We start from the raw sequence: 15690 nt of genomic DNA, 5'->3' as shown, positions 1-15690 counted from the left end.
CGATAGGCCTCAGCGCAGACGGAGACGGGGGATGCGGCAAGAAAGGTCACATCCCCCCCCCAAGGGAAGAGTCAAAAAACATGTTACACCCACCCCCCCCCACACATACACAACTAAATAAACCGAAATGAACTGTAACAACGGGACAAAAGAAAACAAAATAAGTAAAGACAAACGGACTGCAGGCGAGCCGAAGCTGCAAGGCAGCATCGCCACTTCCGAAAGGTGCTCATCTAAACTAATCCCATCTGCCTGTGTTTGGCCCGTAGCCTTCTAAATCCTGCCTTTCCATGTACCTGTCCAAATGTCTTTAAATGTTGTGATATTACATTGTGTGCATATGTCTCTGCTGTGACAATTGAACCCATGATCTTTGAAACAGAGGTGAAGAGGCAGGAGTACTATGCAGCCAGAATCATTGGCAGGTCATGTGCTTCACTTTACCTTTAGATACTAATGCCTTGGACGGGCATATGGATATGGAGGGAATGGAGGGAAATGGGTCGTGTCAGCAGATAAGATTAGTTTATCTTGCCATCATGTTCGGTACAGACATTGTGAGCTGAATGGCCTGTTCCTGTGCTATAGCTTTTATGTTCTGGGTTCTTATCTTGTTCATTCAAGAATGCAGATTTCTGACTGGAGGAAATCTGACTAAAAACATGATTTCAGCAGGTCGACACAACAAGCTGGAGTAACTCAGCGGATCAGACAGCATCTCTGAAGAAAAGGAATAGGTGACGTTTCAGGTCGAGACCCTTCTTCAGTTCCTTCTGCATCATATTCTGCGGTTCCTTCCTACACCTAATGATTTCAGCAGGAATATTCTTTATTAATTGTGCATACACTGTCATCAAGATGTTGTTGTAACCCAAGTTCACCATCAATGTCTTTAGTTGGCATCTTCCTGAGTACAGATGTAAATTAATTAAAATTAAACTGATATTCTCAATAAACCCAAATCAACATATTGATCCATTCCTCACAAACAACTTCTCTCTCAGTAAGGGCCTGTTTCTGTAGCAACATTGATAGCAATGTGGGACATTTATTTATTTGTGAAAGGGACCAGGAAAGGTCTGATGTTGTCTGCAAATTTATAAAGCACCAAATCATTAATATTCTAACGTATTTTCTGCAGAATCCAAAAATATTGCATGCTAAGAGTTTTAATTTAATGCAAACATAAGGTTTTTTTTCCTGAATTTGCCTTGTTGGCAAATGCCGGAGGTGATCTTAGAATTGAAAATGCTGTTAATATTTTATTTCAATCAATATTCAAGAGTCAGCAGACTTTTGACAATGGTCCAGGCAGTTTTTAAACAAATAAATAAAGTCTCTAATGCCCCTGTCCCACTTAGGAAACCTGAACGGAAACCTCTGGAGACATCGCGCCCCACCCAAGGTTTACGTGCGGTTCCCGGAGGTTTTTGTCAGTCTCCCTACCTGCTTCCACTACCTGCAACCTCCGGCAACCACCTGCAACCTCCAGGAACCGCACGGAAACCTTGGGTGGGGCGCAAAGTTTCCAGAGGTTTCCGTTCAGTTTTCCTAAGTGGGACAGGGGCATAACTTGACAGGTAGAAGCAAAACTAAACACTAGTTTCATAACCTGAATAATGTCACTGTCATTGCCCCATGTTTGCCTTGTGATTGCTTTGGTTCTCCAGTCTCTGGTGTGTGTTAGCCAATGATGGTGGCCATGCATTGGCATGGTGATGGTGCAGTGGTTACACTATCAGCCTAGCAATCCCACCCCCAAGGCAGTTCTGACATTCAACTAATGTGACATTTTGAAAAAAAAAGCATGATATTTAAAATAACCATCTCTGGTCACGAATGCCTTTTAGTGGAGGAGAACCAGCCATTCTGATTCAGTCTGGCTGCCCCACAATAAATGCCCCAGCAACCTATTCTATTCAGAGCAATTAGGTGATGTTAATCATGCCAGTGATGCTTGCACCCCAAAGGATTAATTTAAAAAAAAGATTACTTTGTAAGATCATTTTTGCACTCATCGCTCCACTATTTACTGTTGACATATTAAATGTGATCAATGTGAATCCAGTCCCTGGTTGCAAAGTCCATTATGAAGGAATAAATAGGTGAAATTATCATTGTGTTTCTTGTCTGTCTAAACTCAGCTCATTTACCATTACGTATTTTGCTTCATTGAGCCAAACACAAAGTGCTGGACTAACTCGGCTGATCTGGAGGGAAAGGGCAAGTGATGTTTCTGGTTGGGATCCTTCCTCAGCCCCTCAGTGGTTTATTGTACCGTTCCCTTCACTGATGCTGCCTGACATGCTGAGTTTGAGTGTCAGCAAAACTCTAGCATCTACAGTTCCTTGTGTCTCTGTAGCTTGATTCAAGCTCTGCAAAAAAATGTTGCACTGGTTGTGATTTTAGTTTCCCAAAAAGATGTTGCAAATTGCTATATTTGCGCAGATCTGCAGATCCATAAAAATAGGAAGCTAGAAATGAGCCGATATCTTAAAGACTTCTCTCATGTTGTCTCCTCGACCCAGTTTCATAATCTCTGTAGATTACACAAAATGGTGGATTGACTCAGCGGGACAGGCAGCATCTCTGAAGGGAAGGAATGGGTGACGTTTCGGGACGAGACCCTTTTTCAGACTCTCTGTATCATAATCTCAGTGTTAATTTGACCAAAACTACTGCCACTGAAATCTGGTTATCATTCGCCTCGTTTGTCAAATAACGTGCAGATTATGTGATCACACAGATGAGTTAGAATTTTTTCACTTGTAGCTCATCAGTTGGATTACGGATGTACAGGAGTGAACCCTTCATACATTAATACTACTTGACAATGCAAATTCAGTAGAAGATATTTCATTTGATGGAGGAATACAGCTCAAACCAAATGCGTGCAATTTTAAAATTGTACCCGAGCCGTTCAGAAAGGAAATTCTCTGCCACAGAATGTAGTTGAGGCCGGTTAATTGGCTATATTTAAGAGGGAGTTAGATGTGGCCCTTGTGGCTAAAGGGACCAGGGGGTATGGAGAGAAGGCAGGTATAGGATACTGAGTTGGATGATCAACCATGATCATATTGAATGGCGGTGCAGGCTCGAAGGGCCGAATGGCCTACTCCTGCACCTATTTTCTATGTTTCCATGTTTATATGAAATCAGGAAACTAGAGATAAGAGGAATATAAATTTCTGACGTTCATGCATGCTGGGCCCATGGAAATAACAAAAACTGAAGGTTGACAGATTTTTATTAAGTAAAAATGAATCAAGGGATATATCAAAAGAAAAATTAATGTTCAACCACACCATCAATGAATTGTGACACAGGAACTACAGGTGCTGGAATCTTGAGTAAAACACAAAATCTTGGAGTCATTCAGCAGGTCAGGCAGCATCACTGGAGGACATGGGTAGGTGACGTTTTGGGTTGAGATCCTTTTTCAGACTCGCTGAAGAAGGGCTCTGACCCAGTCAGGTATGAAGAAGGGTTAGTAGATGGGTCCCGACCCAAAACGTTGTCTATCCATGTTCTCCAGATATGTTGCCTGACCTTCGGATTTACTCCAGCACTTTGTGTTTTACATCATTGGATGGTGGGGTGTGGCAACTCCTGTTCCTACATTTTTAGTTCCATTTTATGAAACTGGCCATTAGATGTCTCTGTGGTGCATTTTTAATTTCTGAGGCACTGTTGATCAGCCATGTTGTCAAAATTAAACCTACTTTAATATCTTATAATTGTTTTGCCCTTTAAAGGTTTCCAAATGCTAAAAGCTCACTAGACAGTCGGCAAACGTGTACATACTTTTTGTTGTGATTATAATGATCACAAGTTACTTGTTTTGAAAAAATACAAAATCATTCTGTTTTGTAGCATGTTTTTACACAAATTTCTATCTATCTAAACCAAGATCTATGGTCTTGATTTTTATTGTCATTATCACCCATTATATGCTTGGATCAGATATTGGTTCAATAGACAATAGACGATAGGTGCAGGAGTAGGGCTATTCAGCCCTTCGAGCCAGCACCGCCATTCATTGTGATCATGGCTGATCATCCAAATTCAGTACCCTGTTCCTGCCTCACCTTGTCCCCTGACTCCGCTACTTTAAGAGCTCTATCTAACACTGTCTTCCTAATCAATCTGTCTTCCATTCAACACATTGTCGTATGCATCAGACAACTTATGCATTAATGAACTCTTTGGCACCATCTTTCATAAGCATCTGCATGACAGTTAATATTTCATTACCACACTGGTGACACTCTAAATATAGTAATGTATCAGTCAAACCAAGCAAAACAACTAACACATTAGCAGAAGCTTGTTTTTAATATTCATTTTACTGAGGAATGTCAATGAATTTTAAAGAAACTAGTAAGGATGAATTAATTCAAGCATGGTTAACTGGCTACAAAGATCATCCAGCCAGGTTTTAACGCTTCATCTTTAACCTAACCTGCCCAATGACAATAAGAAAAAATCAAATCAGATGGCCCTTCAATTTCTGGTCAAATGTTCCCTTCATCTCAGTCTTAAATAAAGAACCTATCTCCTGAGTGTATGCCCTCTTGTTATAGATTTCATAGCCTGAGAAAATACTGTATCTCTAAATGCCTCTTAATTCCTCTCATGATATGTCCTCTCTCAATGAGGGAACCGTCCCTGTATTCTATTACATCCGGGGTTTGTAACATAACCGCCCAGGTTCCCCTCTTGTTCAACCCCTTGGCAGGCTGTCAAACACAAATGGGTTGGAGAGGCTAAGAAATGTTTTTATCCCCCACCCACAACAAACTCAGCAATGTCTTGCAGAGATCATTTTGCAGGACTGCAGTAAAATTATTTCAGTAAAGTTCAATGCTGTGTTAGAAAGTCAGGGAATTGCTTTTTCCATATATTCTATATGGTTGTTGCAGAGCAGAGCACCTGTCACAGATTCTTACAGATTCAGGGTTAAGGGATACTTGATAATGTGTTACAGCTTTGGACATGAACAGCGTATGTTCACGAGATTGATCCCTGGGATGGCGGGACTGTCATATGAGGAACGATTGAAAAGACTAGGCTTGTATTCACTGGAGTTTAAAAGGATGAGGGGGAATCTTATAGAAACATATAAAATTATAAAAGGACTGGTCAAGCTAGATGCAGGAAAATTGTTCCCAATGTTGGGCGAGTCCAGAACCAGGGCCCACAGTCTTAGAATAAAGGGGAGGTCATTTAAGACTGAGGTGAGAAAAAACTTTTTCACCCAGACAGTTGTGAATTTATGGAATTCCCTGCCACAGAGGGCAGTGCAGGCCAAGTCACTGGATGGATTTAAGAGAGAGTTAGATAGAGCTCTAAGGGCTAGTGGAGTCAAGGGAAATGGGGAGATGGCAGGCACGGGTTATTGATAGGGGATGATCAGCCATGATCACAATGAATGGCGGTGCTGGCTCGAAGGGCCGAATGGCCTCCTCCTGCACCTATGTTCTATGTTTCTATGTTTCTATGAAGGCAACAGATATGCCAGCTTTGCAAGATTTGCAAGGCTTTGAGATCTGGCTTGATACCAATGAGGCAATGAAGTTGACTGTGTTGCAATGTGGAGGTCAGGAGGCAATCACAAAATGCAGGAGTAACTCAGCGGGACAGGCAGCATCTCAGGAGAGAAGGAATGGGTGACGTTTCAGGTATATATATACACTGCCTACTGCCTTCCAGCGCCAGAGACCCGAGTTCAATCCTGATTACGGGTTCTTGTCTATATGTAGTTTGTACGGTCTCCCCATGACTTGCGTGGGTTTTTCCAAGATCTCCTCCCAGTTTCCTCCCACACTCCAAAGACGTACAGGTTTGTTGGTTAATTGTCCCTCACGTAGGTAGAATAGTGTTAGTGTGTGGGGATCGCTGGTCGGTGCAGACTCGGAGGGCTGAAGGGCCTTTTTCCATGGTGTATCTCTAAACTAAACTAAACCCAAACGATTTTCTTGTGAAACAAGACAACAGAATTTGGCGATGATATTAAGGGGTTGCATGAGTTAAAATTCTGTGGCAGTGTTGTGGGAAATTGGATCCCAATAGCTTGTGATAATGATAGCCTCTTTAACTATCTTCTGAATTGAATAAACCTTGATTTCCATCTTATAATGCAATTCCATCAGGTTAAAATTGCACCTACACATGCTGGAACCTAGAGAGTGAATTAATCAAGCAAAGACAATAGCTGGATTTCAGCTTTCAGCTGAGACACTTATTTCTGGATGGAAATACCCACAGCGTTAATACTGAAGCAGTGGCTGGAAACCAGTCAACTTCAATAAAGAGCTGAATGGCGTACATCATCGCAAGTACATTTAGAAAACTATAGAAAGCCATTGTGAGTTCCAACTGTTCGAATCTGTCGGCGTTCCCAATAATCAGTGGCAGTCTGAAGCAATGTTTCACAATTAAGACAATAGAACAAAGATAGCAGTTGAATGAGCATATGTTCTGTGTTATATTAAACAATGATTCTATACAAAAGAACAGGGAATGAATGCTGAGACGATTTTGAGGATGGAAGGGTAGAAAAATATTGACCCATTGTAAGGAAAGTGAGCCACACTGACTAATAGAAAGTCTTGTTCACTTAAGAAAAGATACAACGAATGGTTACAATGAACTTGTAACCTTGAAAAAAGTTGGCTCATCATCGCAGGCTTGTTTTCGAGTATATGATTACACTGTTGGAAGTTTTCTCACTGACACTCAAATGGTGGAATAGTGAAGGCTCACAAAGCAACAAAACCCTGGACTCATCCAAACATTTGTTAAATTTGAGATACACTGCCGATAAAACAATATAAACACAAGAGCTACAAATAATATATACGTTACAAGATAGGAGATGAAAATGGTTCTCCTCCAGTCCCCTCTCATTCTCTATCCTAAATCTCCATCTACTAGTTTTATCTGCCTCTGGTATGAGGAAAAGTATACTGCAGTCTACCCTACCTATACCCCTCATAAGTTTTATGTACCTCAGTATTGTTCCTGCTTATTCTCCTCTGCTCCCGAGTAGACTAACCTCTCCTCATTTTACTTCGGAGTCACGTGAGTGACTACGTGAAGAACCCGCTCAGTGCGCAGGCGCGGCATTACGCCAGCAGTGCAACAGCGGCTTGCAACGGGAGATAGGCTGTCCCGTTACAGCATGAACCGGACCGTCAGGTGAGTATCCTGAGGTCGGGTTTTCTTTTACAGGTGAGCCTTTTTCTGCTTGTGTTTTTTACAGGCAGAGAAAAAGGCTCTGGAACAAAACTGTCCCCCGTTTTCCCGTTGGGGAGGGGGGCAGCAACAGGTGGTAGGAGTGACCCGGTGTTCCGTAATTCCCCGACACCGTGCCGAGGCCAGCCCGCTAGTACTTGAAGCAGCGGGCTGGACGCATAGCCACTCGAGAGGCATCCGGCAGGTGTTTCCCGATGTCGGACGGGACGTCTCTCCTCCCGCACGGGGGGAGAGAGAGCCGCCTGAGCCGCTGGAGCGGCTCACGGAGCAGATGCCTGCGAGACGCGCTGCTTGAGGGGCGCTCTCGCATCTACAAGGCAAAAGCTCCAGAAGAACCTGTCCCCCGCTCGACTCCAGCGGAGGAGCGTTCCATTGCAGGGGGGGCAGCAACAGGCGGTAGGAACAATTACCGGTCGCCCCGCTATCCCCATCACCGCGCCGAGCCCAGTCCCGCTAGTGCCTGAACTGCGGGCTGGATGTCTAGCCATCCGAACAGGCATCCGGCCGGTGGCGTCCGATTCGTCGGACGGGGACATGTCTCCACCTAAATGGAGGAGAGACAGCCGCCTGAGCTGCATCCAACAGCAATTGGAGCAGCTCCAGCGAGATGCGCAGAAAGAGCGCTCTCGCGGAGGGAGGTCAGGCACCCCCTCCACAGTGCCTCATGCACTGCCCTCTGCTCCCTCATTACTGGAGGCTAGCATTGGTGACCAGGGCTGGGCTGGTCTGGAACAGGGGCAGGCGGACGAATTCGGGAGTATGCCAGGGGTGCAGGAACATGAAGAGCTGTTGGGTGTGATGGACCGCTTGTAGCAACCCCACGGGCTGGAGCACCGCTGGAACCAAGAATGGCGGCCAGCATCAACCATTACTGGAAAAGGTGCTTGCTGAGGTGCTGAAACAACACAGCACCAGAAAACGGTGAGGCCCTCAAAGTAAAAAGTGTCAACAGCCAAATCTGGGGGCATGTGGGTCACACATCCAGACCCAAGAACTCAAGCTACAGCGGATCCTAAGGCTCCTGACGTCAGCCATCACAGCCTTTGCTCGTTCCGTGGAGACCACGGAGATGGATACCTGCCAGCAGGATGTGCTGGCATTAATGTGTACCACACAATTTGAGATCAACAATCTCCGGAGGGAAACATAAGACCTGCCCTCAATCCCAAATTTGCTGGCTTGTGTAAAGCCCCAGCTGCAGAGACGGACGCGCTGCCATTTGGGAAAGATTTCAATAAAAACTGAAGGAGATGCAGGAAGCATCAAAAACCTTCGGCCTAATGAGGGCAGGCCCCGGGACGAGCAAACCAAGACCTCCGATACCCAAGTGGCAGCACCCCACGGCATCCACCAGTCGACGTCCGCAATATGGGACTGGTGAACGCTTGGGGTCCGCACATTATCCCCAAAGATCTTTCAGATCAGGGCCCGCAGCGGACCCTCTGGAAAATGCGCCTCCCCCCAACATCGCCAGCACGTCAGAACAAAATCTTCAGGAAAATGAAGAAACAGAATCGCCAATAACCATGGAGGTAGGTGGGTCTGGTCCCTACCAGCACATAGAGAATAAGGGTGCTTTATTAACAGGGGGGAGATTACACTTGTTTAAAGAAGCATGGGGTATGGTCACGAGTGACAAGTATATACTCAACAACATTACAGGATATAAAATACAATTCATGTCAGAAAAAACGCCGCCAGTTCAACAATGGCCCCAAAGGGTATTTCTCCCTCCGTCAAAGAGAAACGTGAGGGACAAGCTGAACTGGTGAGACTTATCACAAAGGGGGTCATCGAAAAGACCAAACATGAACCTTTGGAAATTGTATCGAATATATTCACTAAAACCAAAAAAGATGGTGTCTGTCGCATCATCATTGACTTAACATCACTAAACAAATTTGTTAAGTATATACATTTCAAAATGGAGACATATGTTACTGCCAAACAACTGAATTCCAAAGGACACTTCATGGCAAGCATTTATCTTAAAGATGCTTACTATCTAGTATCCATATACAAGGATCATCGCAGATACCTAAAATTTATCTGGATGGTACAAAGCATTGCCCTATGGGCGAACTTCAGCCCAAGATTATTCACCAAAATATTGAACCCAGCCATGGCAATACTAAGAAAACATATTGTCATGGCATATCTGGAGGATATTCTCATAGTAGGGAAAACGATGGAATTGGCTGTGGCAGCAGTATCAGCTACAAAACAGCTCCTCGAAACTCTGGGGTTCGTCCTACATCCAGATAAATCTAAGTTGAAGCCATCCACTATCATGGACTACCTGGGCTTCACAATTAACTCAGTCCATATGACTGTTACCTTGCCAAAGGCAAAAATGGTTGAATTAGCACAATCATGCAACAAATTAATGGTCAACGAGCGACCAACTATTCGACAAGTAGCAAGAGTAATTGGGGAAATGGTAGCAGCATTTCCGGCTACACAATTCGGACCTTTGCACTATCAAAAATTTTTACAGAGAGCAAAGGTACGGGCAATAAAACGACATACAGGTCACTATGATCGTGTCATGAACTTACCCACTGAAGCAATATCAGAGCTACAGTGGTGGACAGAAAACGTTTGGCATAGTTTCAGCCCTATCTTTATCACTAACCCTACTTTAGTTATTCAAACAGATACCAGTGCTCAAGGCTGGGGAGCGACTAACTCCATATCCAGCACAAGTGGTAGATGGACTAAACTAGAGTCATCATTACTACTTACACTGGGCATTAACTATCTAGAGATGTTGGGCGCCTTTTATGGTTTAAAAGCATATGTATCTAATATGCAGCACTTGCATGTTCGGTTACAAATTGATAAATACTACAGTGATGGCTTATATTAACCATATGGGTGGCATAAAATCATTATCATGCGACAAATTGGTCAACATGATTAGGCAATGGTATGTCGAAAGACATATTTGGCTATCAGCTACTTACCTACCAGGTAAGCTAAACACCCATGCCATGAGAAAATTAAACGCCAGGGTTGCAAGTTTGAACAGACCTTACCTGGAACTGGGATTGTCCAAACAAACCATCACCACCATGTCGGCATCCCTTCGAACATCCACCAAGAGGCAGTACTTAACCAGCATCAAAAAAGGGAGAAGTACTGCCAGGAAACATGGACAACATACGCAACAGCTACAGCCACCAACATACTGGAGTTCCTGGCCATCTACACCACGATGTAGGGATCAGTTACAGTGCCATCAACACAGCGCAGAGTGCTCTTTCTGCTTATCTCAAACCAGCGGCAGGACAACAGGCGATGGGATCCCATCCACTGGTGGTAAAACTGATGAAGGGCATTTACAATATCAAGCCCTAAGCCCAGGTATACCCATATTTGGGATATCAGTGTGGTCCTGACATATCTCAGGGAATGGCCACCAGCCAGATCCCCCGGCCTCGAGCAAGCTACACTAAAGACGCTTAGGTTGATGGCACTTGTATCCGCTCAGAGGGTCCAGTCACTACACCTATTGCGACTGGACAACATGATCACAGCTCCAGACCAGATCTGTCGTTAACCAGCGACTGGTCAAACAGAGCAGACCAGGAACACCTAATCCAGTCGTGGCTTACCCACCAGAACCATGGTTATGTGCCATGACCTACCTACTATCCTACATAGACACAACCAGAATATTCCAGGGAGATGAAAAGCCTTGTGGGTCAGTCACAAAAACCTTATGGTGGGGTACGAGCCAAACCATTGCGAGATGGCTCAAGCAGGTGCTAGAAACTGCTGGGATAAACACTAACATGTACAAATTTTATTCCACCAGGGCAGCATCCATGTCGACGGCTAAAGAATGGACATGCCTATACACCACATCCTGGCTACAGCAGGATGGTGGGAAGGGAAAAGACCGTTCAGAAATTTTATAATAAGCCGTTGGCAAAACCTGGTTTATTTGCAGTAAAGATTTACGAACTGCAAATATTTAATTTAAGCCCAGGGGAGCAACTTAATTCTTTGTTGTTATTGTTTAAAAAATACCATTGTGTTTTTCTACAAATAGACTCATTGGTTCATTACGATAACACTTCCTCCCTCAAGAACTTCGGCAGTGAGTGAAATGAAACTGTTACACGGTTTGAAATCACAGAGCTTTGAAATCTTCACGTAGTCACTCACGTGACTCCGAAGTAAAATAGTAAGATTAAACGAGAACTTACCAGTTTGAAGTTTGATCTGTATTTTATGAGGAGTTACGATGAGGGATTACGTGCCCTCCGCTCCCACCCTCATTATATGGATCAAACTAATAAATTGATGTCTCCTTATCTTTACTATGTTTACTTCAAAATAACTGTGTCTATCTGTGATTCCACACCGCTGCTTGGAAGTATGCCGCGCCTGCGCACTGAGCAGGTTCTTCACGTAATCCCTCATCGTAACTCCTCATAAAATACAGATCAAACTTCAAACTGGTAAGTTCTCGTTTAATCTTACTATTTTCCTGCCTTCTCTCCATATCCCTTGACACCTTTTCTAATCAAGAATTTGTCTATCTCTGCCTTAAAAATATCCACTGCAGCCTCCACAGCCGTCTGGCTATTTACACTCTGACTAAAGAGGTTCCTCCTCATCTCCTTTCTGAAAGTGTGGCCTTTAATTCTGAGGCTATGACCTCTGGTCCTAGACTCCCACCAGTGGAAACATCCTTTCCACATCCACTCTAATTATGCCTTTCATTATTCAGTAAAGGGCCTGTCCCACTTAGGCTATTTTTAGGCGACTGCCAGCGACTGTCATAGTCATGGCAGGTCGCCGATAAAACGGCGACTGGACCCCCCTTTGACATAAAATTTGAAATAGAACCATTATTTTAACAACAAAAAAGAAACAAAGTCAGCACCGGCGACAACATACGTCACCTGGCAACAACCTACATCACCTGGTGACAACTACGACAGCATCTATGTCAGGAGTAGTCAAGCTACGCTCATTGACGTCAAACCCACTGTCGCCGACTGTCTCCGAAAAATTTCCAACATTTTGAAAATCATGCAGTGACCATAAAGACGCTACGACTCTTTGGACGACTGAGGAGACTACTCACGACCATACAGGCGACACCCCAACGACCATGTGGTGACAGCCTAGTCACCTGTAGTCGCCTAAAAATACGCCTAAGTGGGACAGGCCCTTAAGTTTCAGTGAGGTCCCCCTTCAACCTCCCTTCAACCTTCTAAACCAAACTTCAACCTTCCAAACTCCAGCGAGTAGAAGCTCAGTGCTGTCAAACGCTCAGTTGCTTAGAGTCATAGTGCCATGGAGTCTGACAGAGTGGAAACAGGCCCAGCGTACTCACACCAGTCTAACATGTCCCATCTACACTGGTCCCACCTGCTTAAATCATAACGATACTAATACAATTTGCAGAAGAAAAGATAATTCTGTCAACTTTGCTATTACTATCTTAACTTTGAAAGTACACTGCACTGCAATTTGAAACAAGTATAATTAAATAATGCTTTAAATAATACCCTTTCATTCGATATGTAATTATAATAACTAATAATAATGTTTTAAATAAAACTAAATTATTAAATCCACATAAAATGCAGAAAAATATGCCAGAATGTTGGAAATCAGTGGAATGAAATAATTAGAATGTTCACACAAAGTATTGAGTGATGTATTGAGTCTTTTTTATGAACTATTTTCTGAATAGAAGCTTTTAACCAGAACAATCTTCTGATATCAGGTTCATTTTAAAGTTGCACTTCAAAAATTAGAATTGATTTTTACCATAGGAATGAATAAATATTGTTATTAAGACTGTGACTGAGGCAAATGAAACTAAATTTTAATGCTGTTTTATAATTCATTTCTTGCGTTCGGGCTTTTGCTTTCATCGTAACTTAAAAAGGATTTTTATTTAATTCCTTGAGGCGCATAAAACATCTCAACAATTGATGGTGCAATGAAAAGTTTTTAGTTACATTAGTTACCATTAGTATCATTAGTTACCATGTGTCAAACCAAAATAGAATGGGATGTTCAGTATTACAAGCAAATAAACCTGGAAATTGGGTGGAGACTCAAGAAACTGCAGATGCTAGAATTTTCAGCAAAGCACAACGTGTTGGAGGAGCTCACCGGGTCAGGCAGCATCTGGGGAGGGAATGGATAGGTGACATTTTGGTTAAGGAATAGTGAAGTAAGGTCCCAATCCAAAATAGAACAGAACAGTACAAGAAAAGGCCCAGTACAAGAAAAATGTATGTACTGAAAATGATTCCAAGATCATCTCTACCTGCACACAATCCATATCCATCTATTTCCTGTATATCCATATGCCTATCCAAAGTCTCTTAAATTCTATAATCGCATCTACGTGAACCACTACCACTGGCAGCACATTCCAGGCACGAACCTCACCCTGTGTGGAAACCTTGTCCTGCACATCTCCTTTTGTCCCTCCCAATATAAAGTTCTGCCCTCCAGTATTTTTCTTTTACCATCCTGGGAACGAGGTTCTGACTGTCAAACATATCTGTACCTCTCATGTCACCTGTCCATCCCCTCCCCAGATGCTGCCTGACCCATTGACATTCTCCAGTACTCTGTGTTTTGATCTAGAAATTGGATGTGCTGATCATGCAGACTTTCAATAAGCAAATCCTGCATAGAAGTTTAGTTGGGGGTAGAGAGGTGAAAGACATAGAAGCAGTTTTCGGCCACATACCATTTGTTCCTGCGCTACCAATAGTTTATGGGCAATCTTCATCTCAGTGATGCATTCCTGCATGACTCTAAAAAAAAATCCATATTCTTCTTGAAGATATTCAGCATTTGAGCCAAGCCATTGTATTGTATTCTACTATTTTAAAACCATCAACATTGGTGTTTATGCAAAGTTATCATGAAAATCCTGCTGTACTCTGGAAATAGCTTGGGAATTTGGACCCGGCACTTACAGCTGTTCCAGCAAACATCAGACAACTGATGTGAAGGATGTGTATTTCATTGCACAGTCAACTGTTTGTGTAATGCCAGCTGAAATCAGATCATATATCTCTGCTTTAAAAAAAACCTCTTCTCCATTCACATATTTACCAAGTAGTCTGTTCACTAGAAATGTATAATTGAAAGGAGCTTTACATTGGAATAACCTCTGTTGATTTGGTCTGCAGTTACTATTATCACGGCAGCTATTGAAGGGCTCACTGTCATTTCTCTGCACAACCTCGCCATGTGTTTCTCTGTGGCATTTGCAACAAGAGCACTGTACTAAACGGAGCTGCAGGACAGATGAGGAGGCAAGGCAGATGTGCTTGCTGCACTCAGGAGGGAAGGGAAGTTTATATATTCCATGGCTTAGAGTGTTCAATGAGTAAAGCTTCCATCGTGGCTCCTCATCTAATTTTTGGGATGCTTATGTTGAAGGCAAGACAACAATTTGTTGCCCATCCTAACTGCCCTTGGGAATGGATGGTAAACCATCTTTTTGAATTGCTGTTATTCAACTGGCAAGAATATTCCTTGAGTGCAGCTAGTTAGAGGATTGTAATATCTAAGCCATCCAGCACTGTAGGAACAGCAATGTCTTTTGAGGCCAAGATAGTGTGCAACACAGACTAGAATCTGATGCTGGTGTTTCCATTTGGCTGCTTTATTAGCCCTTCCAGTTAGAAAAGGTCTTGGGTTCAGAGCACCATTCAGAGCACCAATCTCAGTGAAATTCAAGGATTACTTGCACTCGTGTGCACACTCAGTCACATTCACTCACACTCTCTCACATATATCTTACCTCTCTTACGATCTTACATCTCTCTCACTCGTATCTCTCACTCTCTCTTATACAGCGGCACACACAACAAACACAAACACACACACACACACACACACACACACACACACACACACACTGTCATGTATGCTTCTATTGAGTGTACTGTCGCAGAGGGTGATGTTCAAGATGAATGGAAATCATAACATGAATCAGTAGTTTGAGATTTACATAACAAAAGTGTCTGCATTTGAAAATCCAGTTGCAGATCCAGCAAGGGCTCCTTCTTCTATTCCAGCCATGTCTGGCTATCTTGATCTATCCTTAGATGAATGGACTTAACTGCTTGTTATAGCATTGCTGGAACATTATGGTTTCGGTGATTACTTTCATAGTCACAACTTTCTGACAAAAGCTTTCCAAGTAATATCACAAGAGACCCTTGTTGATGGCCCAAAATCATGACAAATTGAAAACTAATCACAATAACAATTTGAGGTCAATCATAAGTTCTACTTGAGATACAAGACTAATCAGGCCATCAATGAGGAATAAACTCAAGATCAGTAAATGGCTGATTGGGCTAATCGTAAAAACAAAATTACATTGTATTTAAACTCCAATATTGTTGCCGATTTCTATTTAGATGATGTATA

The sequence above is a fragment of the Amblyraja radiata genome, chromosome 18, assembly GCF_010909765.2.
Source record: "Amblyraja radiata isolate CabotCenter1 chromosome 18, sAmbRad1.1.pri, whole genome shotgun sequence".
In the NCBI taxonomy this organism is placed as follows: domain Eukaryota; kingdom Metazoa; phylum Chordata; class Chondrichthyes; order Rajiformes; family Rajidae; genus Amblyraja; species Amblyraja radiata.
The sequence above is the reverse complement of the archived record's forward strand: the minus strand, read 5'-3'. Positions refer to the sequence as shown.